The sequence below is a fragment of the Apodemus sylvaticus genome, chromosome 8, assembly GCF_947179515.1.
Source record: "Apodemus sylvaticus chromosome 8, mApoSyl1.1, whole genome shotgun sequence".
Lineage (NCBI taxonomy): Eukaryota > Metazoa > Chordata > Mammalia > Rodentia > Muridae > Apodemus > Apodemus sylvaticus.
Window position 1 is genome coordinate 67,902,132 of NC_067479.1, and position 6,785 is coordinate 67,908,916.

A 6,785-nucleotide genomic window follows, 5' to 3' on the forward strand; every position below is an offset into this window, starting at 1 on the left:
CAGTATCATTTAGTGTGTAGCTGGGACTTGAATGGTTCTTCTAAAAGTGTGTTGAGATTCAACTACAGAAGGGGCATATCATTCGTTTTGTCCTAGTCAGGCTTGTTTTTGTCTTATTTTCTTTCTTTGTTCCTTTCTTTTTTTTTTTTTTTTTTTTTTTTTAGATGCCTGTTTGTTTTCTAAGGGGGGGAGGATGTGGATTTTGGAGGGTAGGAAGGTGGGACGGAGCTGGGAAGAGCCTGGAGGAGCTGGAGAAGGAAATCATAATCATATGATAAAAAAGGCATAGAGCTTAGGTCACGGGCTCTGCCCTCATGCATGGCGCGCTGCTGCTGTTTGGCCTCTGCTACCCTACGTTGTTGCAGGGAGGGTGGCGGTGGCTCAGCGATCAGCATTCCAGCCTCTGGACCCACGAGCAGATGCACGTCTGCTCCTCTTGCATGACTGGAGCTCATATATCCTGTTTCAGCAGCAGAAGGTGGGTGAACTGTGATCTTCTGTGTCATCTTAGCTCCTTTCACTTATTGAAGACTCACACGGTATGAAATGGACTGGGGCATCACTTATGTCAGCGGCTGGACAGTGTGTGTGGATACAGCAAATTTTGTCCACTTACCAATAGATTGCCCTCTCTGGAGACTTTATCAGGATGCCTCTATAAACATTTCCTCATGTGAGTTCCTGTGTTCCAGGATGTCATCTTCATTTCTCTCTAGTGTACATCTGGGAGTGAAATTGCCGAGTCATGTGACCAGCATTGTGCTTTACCATACGGGGAACTGCCAGACTGGTTACCATGATTTCACACCCTCACCCATAGCCTGGGTTTCAACTTCTCTGCATCTTCACAAATGCTTGTTACCTAACCATTTGGTTTACACATTCCAGTTAGTGTGAAGTACTGTTTCCACTATCTTTGTATTTTTAGTATTTGTGTGTATTTGTGTGTATGTGTGGTTTGACATTACCTTGGAACTCACTATGTAGTCAATACTGGCCTCAAACTACAGGTCAAACATGTTATCTTCTTGTTTATTTGCCTATTGATCAATCAATTGCCCATTGATGGTTTTGTTTTACATTTAGCTCCCTGAGCTGTGCAGCCGGAGGAAGTTGAGTGGTCGTTGTGCTAACTCTAGGCTTCCTGCCTCTGCATACCATGTGTCTTCCCATCATGACCAACTGCACCCTTTAACTGTGACTTCTCCCTTTACTGTCAAAACCACCCCCCCTCAAAAAACAAAACAAAACAAAACAAAAAAAAAACCTCTTTTCTCTTTAAGTTGCTGGGACCATTACATCCCAGCAACTGGGCAAAGTCAAGGAGCCAGCTTGCCTCGGCTCCACAGCGCCCCCTGCTCCCTGGCCCAACATTCTTTCTGTATGCGACCATGTTTTCAGGGGAAAGCATGATTGTAGACAAGGCTGTCAGAGCTTCAGCAGGAGAGGAACTAAACAGACACTGGGAGGAGTTTTGTTTACTTCTTTTCAATCATGTGCCATTGTGTAAAGGTCTTGGGAGGTCAATAACACACTTCACCATGACACATCTTGCCTAACCATATATTTAGGGCTGTGGAAAAGGGCCAGTCTCTGGAGTCATCCAGAGTAGGAAACTGGATCTGAAGAGTTCCCAGGCATGTATATGTGTGCATCTGTATATGTATGTATGTATGTATGTATGCATGCATGCATGTATGCATTTATAAATTGTTTTCATCCCTTGCAACTCGAAAGGGTCCTGTCCTATTCAGGCCCCCTGTATCTCTAAGATTTGGTGCTCCTGAGCTGAATGAAAACATTGCTTTTAGATGAGTCAAAGTGTAATCCTTCATAGGTTGCAGAAGACCTAGGAGGGGGAGGGAACCTGTGTCTGGCAAGGGCAGACAGTGAAATGATGAGCTTTTAGGGGTGAGCCTGCAGGACGGCAGAGCAAGCGATGCATATGCTGCTAAACTCAATAACAGGCAGGAACAGGCTGAAGGGAGAGCCTGCGGTCCAGGCAGGTGGGGTGGACCGCAGGGATGTCTCTCCTAGCCCAGATAAGCGAGGTCACGAGGGGGCAGATGAAAGCGGTTGCCTGCAGATTTAGTCTCCCTCAAGGGCAGATCCAGTTACCAGCTAAGGAATCTGACCTGAAGACTCCTAGGAGCAAGCCTCTGAAAACAGGCACAAAATGTGGAGATGCAGAGATGGTGCCAACTGCCTTGTGAACTCATCCATCCTTGTCTGTTTCTTCCAAGCCAGATTTTCTGTTTTCCACATGGGAGGTTAGAAATCTTCTAAACAAGATTTCAAGCAACCTGAGCAGGAGGGAGGTTTCCAGCACCAGCCTGAAGGGTTAGGGCTGATTGCCTTCGAGCACAGCTGTGTGGACAGGACCCCAGAGACAGATGGACCCCTTGGGGCAAAATGTGACTGATCTCTTTTTGTGCCCAGCTAAGAGTTGGCCCAACTAAGCCACTTACCCACCCGAGTCAGGACAGAGCAGCAAATGTACTGGGTGCCAAGAATGTCCCCTCCCCTCCCTAGAGAGAGATGAAAACCTGACTCAGGAGCATGCCTAGGTTGGTGAGCCACCTGGCAAGGGACAAGAGGAGACACTCCCAGCTGGCTTCTCTGGGCTCTAGTTCTTTCTTGCCTTCTTTGTTCCCATGTCCCCCACTGTCTAGAGGGCAGACAAAACCTCAGTTACCTCAGCGCCTCTCCGACCTGGACCCTAAAGGATGCCTCATTTTACAGCAAACTGGCAGACTGGCCTTGTGAGGTTGGTAGGGCCCCAGTGAGGAGATCCTTTCTCAGGGCCTTGCTAGAAAATGGACAGCATCTGGCCAGCGATGGAGCCTTTCCCATATGGAGATTTCAGGTGCTGTACTTTCCGTGTCCTGGCTCTCTCTCTCTCTCTCTCTCTCTCTCTCTCTCTCTCTCTCTCTCTCTCTCTCATCGAGGACACTGCCTGGCCGCTGGCCACAGTTCCACCTGGATTCAGATGGGTGCAGCAAGCTCACAGCTGGGGAGAGTTGCCATGCTCTAGTCAAGGTGAAGGTCACAGCTGAAGCTGCCAGGGGCAGGCCAGCCAGCTGTGGGTGTGCCCTTCTTTCCTCCCACACCCCAGGCAAGACAGAGTCTCATTCATCCAGGCAGGGCAGGGCATGGCCATGTGAATGTCACACTGTGCCTGGAGAAAGGGCAGAGGCTTTCTTTCCTCACAGAGACAACAGTCTGCAGTTAAGGTCTTTGCCCTTCCTCTGAGTCCTGGGTCAAGAGGCCAGGCTGGGGACACAGATCCTGGTCTGTGGTCAGCTACTCTTTTTTTGTTGTTGTTTGCTGGTTTTGTTTGACAGTGTATTCCAGACTGGTCTTGAACTTGCTATTACTTGAGAAGACTTTTTAACCTATCTTCTTCCAGCTTCTGAGTGCCAAGGTTACAGGCCCGAGGCATGATGCCTGGCTTATACAGTGGTTGAAGCCAGGGTTTCATGCTTGTTAGGTGAATGTACTTCTACCAACTTAGTTACAGCCCTGCCCCACACTCTTTTTTTGAGACTGGTCTTACTATGCTGCCCAGGCTGCTCTGGAGATCATGAGCTCAGGTGATCTTTCTGCTTCAGACTCTGGTTAGTCAAGGCTGCCGGTAAAGACATGGCCTGTGGATGCCTCATCTCTAAACGTCACCCTTCGGATGGTGAGCTGTGACTGACCTCACTGACAGTGTTGCATGTGTGCAGGTCTGGGAGAGGCCAAGACGCAAGGCTGTGGGCAGCTGAGAGTTGTCGCAGTGCCTGCAGATCTGAGTTCCTCTCTTTTCTTGGGCTATGTGGGTGTGAAGGGCCTGCCTGGAGGCCAGGCTGGAACACAGCCTTGTGGGGGACAGCCTGTCGTCCACGATTCAGACTTAGGCATTTCTGGCTTTCCTGCCAGTTGACTTATCAGGAGCAGGCCCCCTCACTCTTTCTGAGGCTAAATGTTGTTCCCTCCCATGGGAGGTAAGGCTGTGTCTGATAGCTCAGCACAGGCAGGCCTGACTGCTGCGCTTTAATCGTGCCAACCACAACACACATTGTCCAAACTTCAAAACCAAACCACACTGTTCAGAGGACTCAGTTGGACCAAATCTAGACATCTAAGGTCTCTAATCTTCAGACCTTTATCCAGGGGTGAACTCTCATTTCAATATCCAAAATCTTCCTGAAAGAACGCCAGTGAGAAGAGATGGTGGTTTTTCATGCGGGTAAGCAGAAAACGAAACATGTAAAACACTAACTGCCTCTAATACTATAAACTAGTGTATTCTGCAAGTGAAGCATTCTTCCTACTGAAACAGCTCAGGGTGGAGAGTATAGGGAGGAGGAAGGGGGCCTGTAGGAGAGGGTGGGGATGGAAGATGAGGGTCACGAAGATAAGCAGTGACTGACACGTGTATGAGGATGTCACAAGGAAACCTGTTATTTGTCATGGTGGATACCAACTAATGCCCAGCTGTGGTGGCTTTGACTTCTCCACATTATAATCATTCTGGGTCTCGAGTACTTCCCAGGTGCTGCTGTAGTCTTGGTGGTAGTGTTTGATGTGTAAGGGTCACAGCAGCCAGCAGCATGGCTAGTGATGGAGGCACCACAGGATGAGAAATGTCTGAGGGAGTCAAGAGTGTTTACAAGGGGTGTATCTGCTTCTCTCCCAGGCTTTTCTCTAAGAGCAGCCCTAACCCTGGGCAGATGCCTGGCTTTAGCCAAGAGCCTCATTCTCATCCAAGAACACTGTGATCTCAGCCATCTCCCTATGGGACACATTCCAGGACCCTGCCACTGGGAGCCTCCCAGGTCTCAGAAGAACACCACATAGCTCCCAACGCCATGACCTTTCTCAGGTCACAGCCCTGACAACGCATAGAAGACAGGGCCTCAGGTCACTCTGGGTGTCAATCTGGTATGTCCCACCCTAGATCTGGGACATTCTTCTTACAATCTCCATGTCTATGTTTATGGGAATGGCTCCTAACTGACAAGGCAGCCACAGTGGGACTTAGTGCCTGCTGGCTGTTGCTTGGTCCTGGGATATAGAAAGGACCTCCTTCTGCAGTACACAGCATGGTGGCATTAGGTTCTCAGTGTGGCCTTGGGTGCCACCTGGCCTGTGGCCTTTCCTGTTTTAAGACAAGAACCTAACTGCACAAGTAAAGGAAGAAGAAGGAGACTGAGTATGCAGTACTTTTTATGTGGTCTTTATACTGTGCTTCTTATTAAATATGACCTTTTCCACATTCAAGTCTCAGTCCTACAGGGATTTCTGTGTAAACACACTGCGATGGTGAGCTCCATGCGTCCCCTTCTAGGTGACTAACTTACAAACTCCCAGCAGCCCCCAGCCACCTCATTTGCTGCATTCCAGCTTTCTGTCCAGCAGGTACACAGCGGGGAAAGAGCCAACTCAAACCCAGAGACATAAGTGCTTTTAACTGAAATAAAAGTGAAACACGGCCTTGCCTGTGTCCCACGATGCTATGAAGACACATTTTCATCTCTTTTAACCAAACAAGCAAATCTAGAAAGGTCAAATTCTAAGGGCTCTATACTATCAGAGAATATTATAAAAATAATCTGACTTCTAGGACTTCAGAATGCAGGCCCCTGGGGGGGGGGGTGTATGTAAGCAAAACACTTGAACCCCAGCCAAGAAGCAAGGTGCCTGCCAGGGAATTTGCCGGGTGGGAACCCCACTAAAGGCATGTATACTGGAGGACACACTTCCTGTCCTGTCCCACATGGAGACATGTGCTCAAAGGCAGGGAGGACGGCAGTCAAGTGCCATGGGAATTCAGGGCATGCAGAGCTGAAAAGCAGCTGCAGTTTTAGTGCCTGGGAAATGTTTTTTTAAAATTCCATTTTAGAGGTCTGAGGTCTGAAAACAAACCATAGCCTTTGAAAAAATTTTTTTTTCTTTCTGTCCCTGTTAAGGGGACACAAATGAACACCTTAGTTATTTTAGTATGAAAGAGAGTACTTGGAACCAATAATTTTAGACTTTTTAGCTTCTTACCGTGAGACTGACAGATGGCTACGGAATGACAGGTTACAGATCAAACTGGACAAGAGAGCCTTTGGTGGTCTGAGACATTTTCTATGCGTGACTCACCTTCCCCTCTAGTCATGGAAGGCTATCAGGAAGGACCCTCTAGCCCCAGGGTCTGTACCTGTGATTCCACCTCAACAGTCACCATGAAGGATTCTTTCCATAACAACAGCTATTAGTGAAGTACCCCACACTCATCGACCCTCCAGAGGTGCTGATTACGACCACCTGTTTGCAGTTCTCCTCTGAGAGTCACAGCCCACGGATGTTCTCTGTCCCTGGAACCTCTACTGATCTCATGTGGTCCTCAGCTGCTTCCAGACAAGCCCTCAAAGGTTGGCATGGGCATGGGTCATGGTTCAGACATGGCATACATTGAGGAAGAAACTGAGTTGGGAGCTGGGCACCTGCCCCACTTGCACATGCCAGGACCCACTTACTACCTAGGAGGCAGTAGGCAGGGAAGGGAAGTGCACACCGAGCAGACAATGCAGTCCTGTCCTGTCTCCCATCTCTTCAGTGTCTGAAAAAGCCTGTCTAAATGAACAAAAACAGATGGGTCCCCTCCCACTGCCTGTTTCAAAAGACACTTGTGTTCCTTCACTCGGTGTCTTGGGTGTCCAGCTCTGAGCTTACACTGCTTTTGATCAATATTCAATATAATGGATGATTCCATAAGCAATCACAGACTTGATTAAAATGAATATTATTCTAGG